Source organism: Podarcis cretensis, assembly GCF_951804945.1.
Source record: "Podarcis cretensis genome assembly, chromosome: 13".
Lineage (NCBI taxonomy): Eukaryota > Metazoa > Chordata > Lepidosauria > Squamata > Lacertidae > Podarcis > Podarcis cretensis.
The window spans coordinates 26548136-26562587 of NC_137182.1; the positions used below are offsets into that span (position 1 = coordinate 26548136).

A 14452-nucleotide genomic window follows, 5' to 3' on the forward strand; every position below is an offset into this window, starting at 1 on the left:
GGCCGCTGCGCTGGCGAGGCGGGGGGGGAGGAGAGGCCTCCTCTCCCGCCCGCCACGCCCTGGGCTCGGTGTTTTAACGCCTTGATTGGAGGCGAAGGATAGGTGGCGACGGCACGCGGGGGAGGGGGGGAAAGGGTGGAGTCTGGAAGGGCGGGCGCGCGGAGCCGCCAGGTGTGGGCGGGGCCAGGCGAGAAGGGGGCGGGGTTAAGTAACTGTTGGCGGAGGGATGGGGATTTTGTGAGGCGAAACGGGGCGGGGGGAGGCGTTCAATTTTCAGCCGTTGAAGGAGTATTGGGGGGGGCGCTTTAAAAGCCGTATTGTGAGGGTCCAAAGAAAGTGATAATGAATTGGGAGGGTGGTGCAACTGGGAGCCTTTCAGGGGTAGTTTGTGTAGAGAAAACGGGGGGGAGAGGATTCGCCAAAAAGGTTTTCTGCTGGGAGGGAAAAGTCATGAGAGGAAACTGGGGTAGGTGGTTTTATGTACAAGAAGAAATGGGTAAGTTGAAGGAAATTATTTTGTGAAGATTGCAAGTGGGGTGGGGGGGGGGAGAGATGTGTGGGAAGCTACCTGAGCTGGCAGGGAAGTTTTGAGGGGAAACCTGTGGACTCAGAATTTATGATTAGTTGTAGGATAATTTGGGGAGGCTACTATTGAACAAAGGTGTTTTTCAAAAAATAATAATAATATGGTTTTCAGTTATATACATTTCAATCGTTTTACAGTCATTTTAACATTTCATAACTCCCTCTTTCTGCAGTTCCTTTTATCATTTCCTGCATATTCTAAATTAACTTATTCTTTTATTCATCTACTTCAGTTATTTACTCTTATGAAACTGCACGTTATTACAGTAATCCTGCCAATGTCCGTATCTGTTTACAATTTCTTTGCACATATTCAATAAACCATTTCCATCATTTTATAAAAATGTTTGTAATCTTGATTTCTTATTCTTATGGTAAGTTTCGCCATTGCTGCATAGTTCATAAGTATTTGTATCCATCCTTCTTTCGTTGGGATTACTCCTTGTTTCCATTTGGGGGCAAATAACATTCTTGTGGCCGTAGTTGCGTACATGAATAAATTTTGATACTGTTTAGGTAGTTCTACCTCTATAATTCCCAAAAAGAAAGCTGCTGGGGTTTTTTTTACAAATGTTATTCTAAACATATTTTTCAATTCATTATATATCATTTCCCAGTAAGCTTTAACCTTACTGCAAGACCACCACATATGATAGAAAGTACGGTACCTTCTTTCTCTTTGCATTTCCAACACTTACTCAATTTTGATTTATACATTTTTGCTAGTTTGCTCGGTGCTAGATACAGTCTGTATAACATTTTCATGTAGTTTTCTCTTAAACCATAGCATGCTGTAAATTTTATATCCATATTTCACAATCGTGCCCACGCTTCCATATCTATATTATAACGAATATCTATTGCCCAATGTATCATTGAAGATTTTACTTGCTCATCCTTTGTCTCCCAATCCAATAATATCTTATACATTTTAGACAGCATTTTAACATTATATTCCAACAGATCTCTCTTCAGTTGTGATATCTGTTCCCCAAACCCTTGTTTCATATCTTTCTTAAATTCTTTATTCAAATGATGATATTGTATCCATTGTATTCCTGATAAATCCTTAAATTCTTTTAATTTAAACCCTCCTCCCTCTTGTTTTAATAAATTTCTATAAGTTGACCAACCTTCTATCATATTCTTTTTCTTTACTGCTATGGCTTCCAACAGTGATCGAACAATGGTTTTCACAAGGAGGAAAATGTATTTGGAAAGAAAGGGGCTGTTCAGATAGATTTTAGATAGGGAACTTTGGAGGGGTGTGTCATTTTATTATTTCTGATCTGGAATTTAGATCATTTCATTAGGAAGCTGCCAGGTCAGGCTTTCTATCTAGCCTAGCATTTTCTATTCTGGTCGCGGTTCTCCAGGGTCACAGATATTTCCCTTCATGGGCTTGGCCATCTCAGAGCAAAATATGGTTTTGTACTTGACCATCTCTCCAGTATTGTAGGGGCATCCACAAGATGTCCTTCCTATCCCAGTGTTGTCCCAGACTGTTCTTTCTTTAAAAACATAGGTTCTCCAGTGTGGGGAGGTTTGGACTTCCCAGGGATTTAAAAAACCCTAGAATAGAGATGAAATTGTGTGCATGCCCACATGGGAGACAAAGGGATACAAAATCACATTTTGCTCCATTGTGCACCCCCCCCCATCTGCTAACTGGAGCTTTTTAACTGGAGATGCAATGAACTGAATGTAGGACCTTCTGCTTGCAAAGCATGTGCAATGCTATGGTCCCTCTTATTTAAGCAATGGGGATTTCACTGGCATAAAACAGTGAACTGTGCTATGTTCTTTAAATTGTAAATTGGAACCACAATCCACAAAAACCATTTAAATGTTGATCTTTTAATCCATGGAATTACAGTGCTTTACAGTTTCACTTTGAGGCTGACCACATACATTCTTAACCCTTGCTACTTAAAAGCTAACAGGGAGTGGCTAGATGGGTAAAGGAAGCGATATTAAATACCTCCCTTTGTGATGGCACAAACAATCTGAATGAAAGAGTAGTAAAATTGGTTTTGTTTTTTAAAAAAACAACAACAGCACAAGCACTTCTGGATCTCTCCACTTTGGATAACTATCAGCCAGTTTCCATTCCCCTATTTGAGGCAAAGTTTCTGAGTATGTGTTGGCTACCCAGCTCCAGGTGCAGACAAATGATGCAGATAATCTTAACTCATTCTAGCCAGAGTTCTGACCTGATTTGGGAACTGAAAATGCCATTCTTGATGACTGGGACACAATGACAGCAAACTTCTTAGTTCTGCTGGGCCTCTCAATGGCATTTGGTGCCATTGACCAATGATATATCCTTCTGGACCACCTTTTTGGATTGAGGCTATGGCACTGTATTTCGCTGGGTCTGATCCGCTCTGAAAGTTAGGTGCCAGAAGTTTGTGTTGGGGTGCTTTTCAGCACTTTGAGGGAGCAAGATTTCTCAAGGGTCCATGTTGCCCCAAGAGTCCTTTACAGTTACATTAGTAGTCTTCATGTTTTTAAGGACTCGGAGCTATCTTTAGTTCAGAGATGTGTTTGGGGATCAGGTCAATTTTTAATATATATTATTGTGACACACCTAAGGTGTAGATATGTTGGACTACAACTCCCATTATCCCTAACCACTGTCCATGCTGGCTGGGGTTGATGCGGAGTCCAACAGCATCTGGACAGGTTGTTTCCCACTCTAGTTCTAAATGAAATCACCAAGAGATATCTATAATGATCTGACAGCAGTATGATACCCAAACCAAGTGCTTAAGGGGGGAAATATGACAGTACTCACTATGAAGTTGTTACAGTAAATGTCACACTTTTAACATTGGGGAAAATCGGTGCTGGTACTGCATACTCTGGAGCACCCTCAGAAAAAAAGTGCTGCCCAAATCTACTGTCTGAACTCACTGGTTTGGATGGCTTGGATGTGGAACTTGTTTCAGACAAAACAAGGTGCTTTTGTTCAGTAAGAACTCTGATACTGAGAAGGTTATTTCCCCTGATCTGGATGGAATAGCACCCCTTCTGAAGGATCAGGGGTGCAGTTTGGGACCCTCCTGGAACTGGCTTTCCTAACCAAGAATGCTTTTGCCCAACTATGCCTGGTGCATGAACTGCAGCTCCTCATGAAGAAGGCAGATCTGACCACTGTCACATATGAATGTTTTGATTGCATCCAGGTTAGACTATTACAAGACTGCATCAGAGCCCAGTTATTTTGAGCATCTATAATTTGCTTAATTAAATTTTGTGCTTCCAATTATGTTCTGAGTTCTATTCAAAGTGCTGGTTGTGATCTTTAAAGCTCTAAATGGAATGGCTTGGGTTCAGGATACCCAAAAGACAACTTGCCTATCTGTTAAATTCCTTCAGTGACAGCTTTGTTCTGCATTCTGCTTTTCTCTGAGGTCCTGCTTGTCAGCATGTGGGATAGGTGTTTCGCCATAGTAGTAGCCAAGCTCTGGAGTATACTTCCTTGATATCAGTTTGGCTCCTTCACTGTCCCCCATCCTGATGGGCTGTAAAGACTTGTGTTTTCCTACAACCTTTAATGAAAACTGAGATCTTAAGTTTGGTGTTGGCTATATATTGTTTAGTGTTGGCTATATATTGTTGGTTCTTTGATTGAGATTTGAACTGTTATTTTATTATGCTTATTGTTCACAACTTTGGTGACCTTCTGTCCCAAAATAGTAAAGAAATGAACTTCACTTACAAACCAAATGTTCTGATTTAGTTGGATTGTGCTGCAAATAAAAGACTATCTTATTTTAACAAGCTCTCTTCAGGTATAAATTCAGTTTTGGGATAATATCAGATAAACCCTGCGAAAAGGCAGGGTTCTTACCAACTTCATCTTGGGCATAATTTCTAACGTCTATGACCAATTTTTTTCCTGTGTCTTAAGTTCATTTCATCATATAAATCCTCATATACATGGCCAAATACCACCAGTGGAATTAGAAAGTCAATAAACGTCCATTTTTTTTATATTCACAGTAAAACGTAGTACTTCCAGAATAGTAAATCAGGAGAACTGCAATTCCAGCTGACAGGGTTGATATACCAACCAGTGATAATGAACCTTACAGAAGTTAACACCTGCGGTGGTAAAACATTGAATCCCTTGCTATGTAATATAATGCTCTCCCATGCACCACAATAATTATAACTGCTGCTAATAGCTACTGTAGTGGTTGATCATATATATACACCTGACAACACCTACCATCACCAATAGCGTAACATCTCCAAAGGCCTTTTCTTACTTTCTTCAAAACATGAACAGAGAGAAGGAACTGTGCAACGAAGAGTGACAAAGACAAAATTGAAAACAAAATTGCCTTTTTTTTACGTCAGATTCCAAAGCTGGGGGAGAAATTGAGAAAGACATTTTCCCCAACAATGGAAGATGATAAAGGACTTCCCATTAGAAAGCAATGAGGGAAAATGGTGCCTGACCCAGGGGAGAAAAGGCGCACAAGCTAGTTCGAATAACATCTTGAAGTGCAACAACTTGCTGCCGTCTCCTAGAGGAAACTGATTAATGAATCCCCAGCTGCTACTACAGAGCCTTTATTGTGGACAAATATTGCCTCTCTCCACCTGAGATTTTTTCCGTGGTCACAATTTGTCTGGCTCTTGATGCTCATATAACATCATGAATTTCAGATGTCTATGGAATGGTGTCTATTTAGTTGTTGGAGGTGCTTACAAAGTCAGATTGAAAATAGGATATGTTTTCTGGTAAACAAATGCAGTTATAAATATTAGTTGCACAGAACAAGAGGAGTCTGCGGGTATGTGTGTGTGTATCATTGATTAATACTAGGATTTTGCCACTGGATTACAGCTGGAGCTTCCACTGTTAGTAACCTAATATTGTTATAAGGTTCATACTTCTTCATGGTATACCTGTATGTATATTTAAGAAGTCTCATAATCTTTTCTCTAAAAGTTATAACACCTCTAGCAAAGTTTGTACACCGCTTCGTGGGGAAAACCCATTGAGAAGACTAATTAAACATACTAACTATGCAGTATGCACCAAGTATGAAGAACAAGGTCAAATAGAAAAAACATGTTTAGTATTTATTTTGTAGCATTGAACTTTACTGTCCCTGAGCTTTGCCAAACTGTGAGCATCTCTAGATATTAGATGTTCTTCTTCAGGCGACAATACAAAGGCCAGGATTAAGCAAAGGTTATTTTCTGATTTCCTAAAGGTTCTTCTCTATCCAAAGTCCTCTTGAACTCACAGAGCAGCAGTGTCAATAAAAGCATGTTTGAATCCTGGCAAAATAAGAACACCTCCTTATGGGATCTAGAGGCCTGAACTGGCTGGGGGTCTGGGTAGCCTTGTTCTGCTTCCAGAAATGGAGAACTTCACACAGAATTATAAGACCAATAGAGAGACTACTGATAGAGAAACTTTTTGAAAGCCTCAACCTTTTAACATTCCTGATGCACTGTAGCCCTTTCTATACCCATCTTTTGCAAACAAAGCTGATTTGATAATGCTTCCTTGCCCAACAGATATTATTGCAATGGGCTTTCATTTTAGGCAGGTGCTATTAGAAGCACAATATAGGTGTTTTCTTTAAATATATATAGAATAGAATAGAATCATAGAGTTGGAAGAGACCACAAGGGCCATCGAGTCCAACCCCCTGCCAAGCAGGAAACACCATCAGAGCACTCCTGACATATGGTTGTCAGGCCTCTGCTTAAAGACCTCCAAAGAAGGAGACTCCACCACACTCCTTGGCAGCAAATTCCACTGTCGAACAGCTCTTACTGTCAGGAAGTTCTTCCTAATGTTTAGGTGGAATCTTCTTTCTTGTAGTTATACATATAATGATATAGTAACACTTGTCCCAAATACCTCAGGTGTTTGTCGCTATCCACGAACATTTAAAAAGGCTTTGAAAGTTGGTAGTGCAGGGATGAAATAGTCACAGTGTTACTCATAGCTTGTCAATGTGGAAACTAAATAAGCACATATTATGTATAATTAAGTACGTGATCCCATTGCACCTCTGCAGACACTCTAGCTAGTAGCTAGATTTCCTGTGTTCCATATTCCTGTCTGTGGTCAGTTTTCTAGTTGCTCATGTACATCTTTCATTTCAATGCACTCAGGGATCGGGTCTTTGAACATCACAATTCTGCATGGATGAGGTCACCCACTGAGAATTGTAAAACTGTTAGTATGCTGGCATTGTTAAAGGGTATGAAAACCCACACTGTAGACTTTGCTGTGTTCTATTACTTTGCTTTCCAATGGGGATGTACAGATAAACTTTGCAGATTGACCTTCTAACATTGCTTACTTTCGCTCAGGTAAACACAGTAAACATTTTGAACAAATTCAAAACCTGAAAAAAAAGCTGGAATCCATACTCGGCTTTTCTAATATTCCAAATTTTGCACCTGAAATTCAGCTAAAGGGAAAACAAGTATAGTAAATTATGTATCTAGAAACTGTCAAACTAAACACTTTTCTAATTTGGGATTGTAGGGTTGTTGTTTTGTTTGTTTGTTTGTTTGTTTGTTTTAAAGACTCAAACAACATAACTGGTAATTTTATAAAATAATATAATTAATTTTATTCAATAGCAAATTTAAAAGAAAATTCTAGTTAAGAAAATTAGGCTGAGAATAATTTTACTCAAATATTTTAGTTGAAGAACTTGGAGCTATACACAGCTAAACCATATTATATATTTTTAAAAATGGAATATATGCAAAAAAATAACTTCATGTTAAAAAATCAGCAAATGTGATTTAGATACATTTGCTAGTTAAGGAAATGTGTCTGTTGCCTTGTTTACCTGATTATCATACCATCCAACAACAAAAACCCATTAATTTTCCAGTTTTAGCTAAAAATGAATTTTGCTCATAGGCTTAAGTCTCAGTAGGCCCTCTAGACAAAGTAAGCAGGTATTACTGTGTTAAAAACAGCATGACATGGGGTGCTTCCAGAATATTGCTGTTTTTTGAGTATGATTCAGTTGAATTGCCAGGAAATTCAGGTTGCACAATTAAAGTGGATTTAGGCTCTTGCGTAACAAACCCACTTCCCCCCAAAAGTGAATTTTTTTCAAGGAAGGCGGCAAGGAAATGCATTAGAAAGTGTGAGATAACAATGGCTTGACACAATATTCTATAACCTCCCTGTAAAATTTGTTGCAAACCAAGCAGGATGAATACTCAATAAACAGATTGTCTGGAAAGTGACCATGGTAAAGGGCACTTGCAAAATTTGATTCAGTCCATATGGACATTGCCAATGATGCCAGAGCTACTCAGCTGCTTTGAAAGACACGTTCTGTTAAATATGTTGGCATCTTGAAGCAGTGTTGTTGTAAGCATGTGGACCTTTCCAAAGTAAACATAATTGCATTCAGCACAATATTGTATGTTTATATACTTTCAGCCAAAGGAAGCTGATTAGTCAAGAATCTGTTATTTTCTGGGGCAAACATGAAGGGCTTAGCTTTAGCTGCAGCTCAAGAAGGGGTGGCTTTTTTGTGGCCATCCTTGTTGGACTCCACATCCCATCAGCCACAACTAGCATGAATAATATTCAGGGATGCTAGGAGTCCAGCAACATTTGGAGGACCAAAGGTTAACCACCCCTGGTATATGTAGTTCAGAACCTGTTTTTCAATGCAACTCCATAGCTCAGGGACATGTGCAATGATAGTAAATAAAAGTGCATTTTAACATGTGCAACGTATATTCTGCTCAGTACTACAATATAATTATAGTCAGCCACCACCCATTTAGGATTTGTTTTTTTTAAAAAAAAGGACGTGCAGGGGAGAATATGTGATTTCCAAGCAGACGCAAGCCCTAAAATTTCTTGTTTTGAATTTCATGCTGCCACTTGGACAACAGATATGGCTACAGAACAATACAATTGACACAAGACAAGTTTTCTTCGACTTGGTGGCTGTTTTGTTTGATGGGGTCGCATTACCTCAAAACCACATAATTCAGCCACTGGCTTGGCAAATTTACACGGTTACGATTTTCACGGAGTATCTGTTTTCCTCATATTCCCTTCTATGTACTGATTAATCAACTGGACGACAATTGATAACAAGAGGCAAGCATTTCTCTTTGTCTGGCTCCTGGTGTTACATCCCCTACCCAGGGACGGCAGACAAGAATTGTCTTCCCCATCCCCCACCCCCACCCCCTTATGTTAAGCAACGGCCAAATAATGACATTATCTGCCAATGCACTTAGTCGCTGGTGCCTTAGACAGCCTCTGGGAGCTGTGCTTTAATTATAACTGCATTTCCTAACAGGCTTCAGTTCATATCCCCATTAAAAAATATCAATGCACAGCAGCATTTGCGCGACACAAGGCCTGTCTGCCCTTCCCTCTGCGGAGTTCAATGGAAGCTGCTAATCCGCGGTGGGGAATAGGCTATAGCTGGTCTACATCTAAGGCCTTTGAAGATAAAGCTTCAAGAATCCCGAATTCAAAGAAGCATCAGGCTCAGACGGGGTCAGTTCATCCCCGCAGAATGCCTCATGAGCTAGCTAGAGGGCTACGGCAGTGTGTCTCGGTGCAGCGGAACAGCCACATTTAGCTACTATGCCCAGGGAGTAAATGGTAGTCAAATTTAGGGTCAAGAAGAAATTTCTCCGCATTTTAAAACAGCTTAGTGGTTCTGATGGTTTTTGGCCTCCTACGGTGTCCTTTCCCCCTCGAATGAACCCGGCGGGCTTTGTTTCAGAGTGCATTATTGCAGACCTTCTCTTCTTTGACACGTGGCATGGGTAACATTCCTGCTCCTTGAGACGTTGAATCCTGCTCTCATTTTAAATACCTGCTGAAAGTGGTGTTTGAAGTAGCTCCTTATTGTAATGCTCCGTTCCTGCCATTGAAAATGAGGGTGAGAACACATTTTAATGAAGGTCGCTCAAGGACAAAACACCTTGTAATGTTGAGGCATAATGAGGAACATCAAGCTTTCTATAAACTAGGGCATGAAGCAGTCCATTATGGAGAGCCACAGGTTTGTCGGAGATGGAGGTGATCTCTGGAAGAACTGGAGTTTTTCTGGGATACTGCCTGTTCTTCTGCATTGTGTGAAACTAAAAGAAACACTGAATTCATTCGTAGCCCTTTTCAAATTGGTTACAGAGATTGCTAAGGTTTTAACATTAGTTATCACTATTATGATTATTACTATTCTTCACCTGATGTTTCATGCTATGAAATTATTTTTTCATCTGGAATGCTTTTGCAGCTTTCATGTTTGTTAATATTTTCCATGACCTATTTGATAGATTTGCAACAGCCTATGGCCATTTAAGCAAATAATTTCATTTGCTGGCCTACCCTATGGACCTAGGGAGGAATTATTTATAGAACAGGAGTGTCCCAAATAAGAATCCTGAACTGCCTAGAAAAGGAGCCATTCCTAAGATATCGTGTAAGATTGTATTCAACACTAGTCCTTTTCAGTGTAGACCCAGTGAAGTTAATTAATTTAGCTGCATTAATTTCACTGGGTCTATTCTGAGTATGACCAGCATTGACTACAACCCTATGACATTTGTGTGTGCATTTTGCCTGCTAGTGCAGAAAGACAGTGCTTTGTAGTGCCTAAAACAGGCATAGGCAAACCTCTGGCCCTCCAGATGTTTGGGACTACAATTCCCATTATCCCTAGCTAACAGGACCAGTGGTCAGGGATGATGGGAATCGTAGTCCCAAACATCTGGAGGGCCAGAGTTTTCCTATGCCTGGCCTAAAATGTAAAGGCACAATTGCCTGCAGATACAGTCATACCTCATGTTACGTTTGCTTCATGATACGTTTTTTCAGGTTGTGTGCCGTGGCAACCCGGAAGTACCAGAAAGGGTTACTTCCGGGTTTCGCCGCTCGTGCAGGCACAGAAGTGCTAAATCGCACTTTGCGCATACGCACAAGTGCCAAATCGCACCGCACACCTGTGCAGATACGGTGCTTCAGGTTGTGGGCTTTTCATGTTGCGAACGGGCCTCCGGAATGGATCCCGTTTGGAACCAGAGGTACCACTGTACACACACACAAACACACACACTTTTTCTACCTCCACTTGTGAGCATAACCAGTACCTCACGAGTCAGGAACAAGAGACAAACTTGACTTTAGTAAAAATCCAGTCCACCAAACTCCTACCCTGACAATTAGGTTCTGGGCTTTCCCTGACATTCCACAATTTGTTCTCCATGCTGCGGCTGATAACATCTCATCAAAATCCTTGTCTCTTTCAAAGTGTGTGCCACACTTAGACAAATTGTTACAATCAGTATTGGTAAAAGGACACAGGAGGCCGTCTTTCCTTTGCAGAACTCTCACCGTCAGCTATGCCTCAGTTTCTATGGTGTGGCAAGACAGATAATGTTCCAGTAGTCTGGTTCTTCCACCCTGGGTGGAGGCTGCACTGCTCCATTCCCAACCCTGCCTTTGCTCTGCTGTCACAACACAATGGACAATAGCAGGCAATGTGATCAGGAGATTGCTAGCGCAGCAACAGCCTGCAGGAAGGAGGAAGATGCGTCAAGTACCAGCCCCTCCACACCACGCTAAAAGCTTCGATTGTTCGGCTGCGTTAACAGGAAGATGGGAAACCACAAAGCCCATTAGCTTCATGAAGAAAGCTCCTAAATCATTAATGGCAAAAAAAGTAGCCTGAGATGTCAACTCCCAGTGGCTGGCCACAAAGTCACTGGCCTCAGTATCCTACCAAACCACACTGTACAAGCCAACATATTTTCTTGTGCCACTTTGCTCCTGTTTTCTCACAATTGCCATTTAACTGAATAAAAAAAGAAAGACAAGTGTAGCTTGGAGAATGAGTTGCCGGCCACAAGAGGCCCCTTGTAACTTTAAGTGCCTGCTTGGAAAAGTTTGCCCCCCCCCCCCCGCAACCTTTTCCCATCACAGTGCTATGGTGAGAGAAAAGCTGTCTTTGGCCAAACGCGCCCTTTCACGCACGGCATTTCCAGACATCCTCAGGGATCCGATTGCTTCTGTGATGACCGGAACACTGATTACTGATTCGAGCCAGCAAGTGAGAGTGCACTGACTTCAGTGCTGATCTTGTATCCTACTTTACAGAAGATGGTCCTCTGCTTGAAGGGTTATCTGGCTCACGTTCAGATAAGAACCCCAAGAAGGGAAAGGAAGCAGGGGACTTGAAACTGCCCGTCAACAGTTAGCACACAGCTCAGCAGGCATACAGGTTATTTGCTTACAGATTTCCCCCAGTATGGCAACACTTTTTATTTATTTATTTAAATTACACTGGTTATTTCTAAATTTGCATCTACACATTGAGCGCATGCAAAGTCTACATGGCCTCTTTTGTCCTCTTTTTTATGATGAATTTCCTCTTTCCGGCACTCCACTTTCTCTGCAGACTACACTTAGGATTCTTTGGGAGTGGGGGAGATAATTTAATTGGAGCAAAAGGTATATATACATTTGTCTTGTGGAACCACTCATGAACAACTCTCTGGGATAAAGCTGTAAGAAACTGGATGCACCAGGGTTCTCAAACCAAAGGCCTCCCCGCCAAAACTGCCAAAATCAGAGCCTTTGATTTATGATAGGTGTGAGCAATTCCATATGTCTGGTTTACACCACCTTTGAGCCTCTTTTGCAATCTCTGGGTGGGGCCAGTGGGTGCTTCCATGCATCCTGCTTGTTTAACACTCATCCCAATTTGCTTGCAGAGAGTTCAGAGAAAGTTATCTATTTAATGAGCAATCACTCCGATTTCCTTGCAGGAAGACTAGATGACATTGTGTCAAAGTAAGCACTTCCTGCTGCATTTTACATCACTTTCCTTCTAGCAAAATATCTGGTCTTTTTTTTGGGGGGGGGGTGAGTTAGCTGGACAAGAGCAGAAGTCAGGAAACTTTTTCAGCAGGGGGCCGGTCCACTGTCCCTCAGACCTTGTGGGGGGCCGGACTATATTTTGGGGAAAAAAAATAAACGAATGAATTCCTATGCCCCACAAATAACCCAGAGATGCATTTTAAATAAAGGCACACATTCTACTCATGTAAAAACACCAGGCAGGCCCCACAAATAACCCCGAGATGCATTTTAAATAAAAGGACACATTCTGCTCAGGTAAAAACACCCTGATTTCTGGACCGTCCGCGGGCCGGATTGAGAAGGCGATAGGGCTGGATCTGGCCCCCAGGCCTTAGTTTGCCCACCCATGGACAAGAGCTTCAATGGCATGAACCAAATTTGCTAGTATGTGATGGAATCCCACTCGAAAGTACCAAAGGATGTGCCCTTTATGTGAATGTTTCACCCTTTTTAATGCAGAAGAGAAAATGGTGGCTAGGCATTCTCTGCCTGGTCCCAATTGGACATTCACATATTAAATCATTTGAAGAGGGAATTTGTTTTAAACCTTTTGTAGAATAAACAAATCAACAGCCTCAGTGTAATAGAGGAAAGAACAGCACCTAGGAATTGAATTCTTCTTTCATTCCGGTTTCATTTCAAAACACTTTTTGCACAGCTCCCTTGAAATAATGTTTCCTAGGAGGGATTGGAGTGTGGGTTACGTTGCCAGTATTTGCAGAGAGATTCTCCCTTTAGCACGGAATGTGGGTTTTAGGGATGGCTTCACAAATCTTCAGGAGAAATAAACAATGGATCTGTCTGTCGGACAAAGGGAATCTCCAGCTACCCATCTTACCTGGCAGTGGAAACAGCAGATAAATAGCCTGAAGGCATATGACGCAGGTTTTGACTGCTGAAGCTAAGCAGGCATTGATGTAAGCTGCCTGGGTGTAAGTTGTCTGAAACCTTCCAAGGAAGAGAGGGGAGTAAGTGAAACAAATAAGCAAAGCACAAGACAGAGTCCAAACAGAGTGGCCCTGCCACACCTCTGCTTCTTCTCCAGTCTAGGGAAAGGTTTCTGGCTCTTCGGTGATGGTGTATGGCCCCAGGCGTCCCATGGAATGCTAGCAGGGGTCAGCAAACTTACCATGCCTTGGACCGGTGTCTCCAGCGCTGATTGCTCGGTGGGCCAGAGGGTGGGGGAGTGCGTGCGCACACGCCATTTCCGGCGCACTTCTGGATCAGAGGAGCACCGGAAATAGCTTGTGCGCATGTGCATGGGCCTCCTCTGACCCAGATGTGCACCAAAAATAACGCTTGCACATGCGCACAACGCTTGTGCATGCACACAAGCTATTTCTGGTGCTCCTCCGACCCAGAAGTGGGCAGCTGCACAGCGCAGTGCCGGTAAGAGTGGGTGGCGGCAGCGGGCAGCAGGGGTCGCTGTGGGCCGGATAAACGAGCCCCTCGGGCCTTATCCAGCCTGCGGGCCTTAGTTTGGGAACCCCTGTGCTAGCCCATAGGACTCCCCACTCCTAGTCCTGCAGAGACAACCCACAACCAAAAACAGAAGCTGACCTTAGAAGGAGGAGCACTTTCTTCTAGCATCCCATCTGCCAAGGCAAAAACTCAAGTCACTGCTATTTTCAGAAAAGCTAGGGGTGCAGCCAGTTTGATACCGCTCTAGGTACCAGTGCAGCAGGCCTTGTGATTCAGCATGTGCCTATGACCTCAGACCCTCCAAGTTTCCTATATTTTCCAGGAACAGCCCCAGGTTTACAGAAGCCATTCTGGTTTCTCATCTGATCCCAAAATGTCTTGCTTTTCCTTAGGACATCCCTATTTTCATCAGAGAAATGTTGAAGGGGACATCTCTACAATCGTACCTTGGAAGCCAAACGCCTTGGCACTCGTATGTTTTGACTCCCGAATGCTGCAAACCTGGAAGTGAGTGTTCCGGTTTGCGAATGTTCTTTGGAA

At 42.1% G+C, this 14452-nt stretch overlaps 1 long non-coding RNA gene across 1 annotated transcript; it reads right to left on the bottom strand.

The window, feature by feature from the left end:
• Positions 1 to 7253: 7253 nt before the first annotated feature.
• Positions 7254 to 14223, bottom strand: LOC307200369. Its single transcript, XR_013832386.1, has 3 exons — positions 13329 to 14223; positions 10964 to 11142; positions 7254 to 9491 (listed from the first exon to the last, which is right to left on the bottom strand). It is a non-coding gene; the product is annotated as an uncharacterized lncRNA (long non-coding RNA).
• Positions 14224 to 14452: the final 229 nt, after the last annotated feature.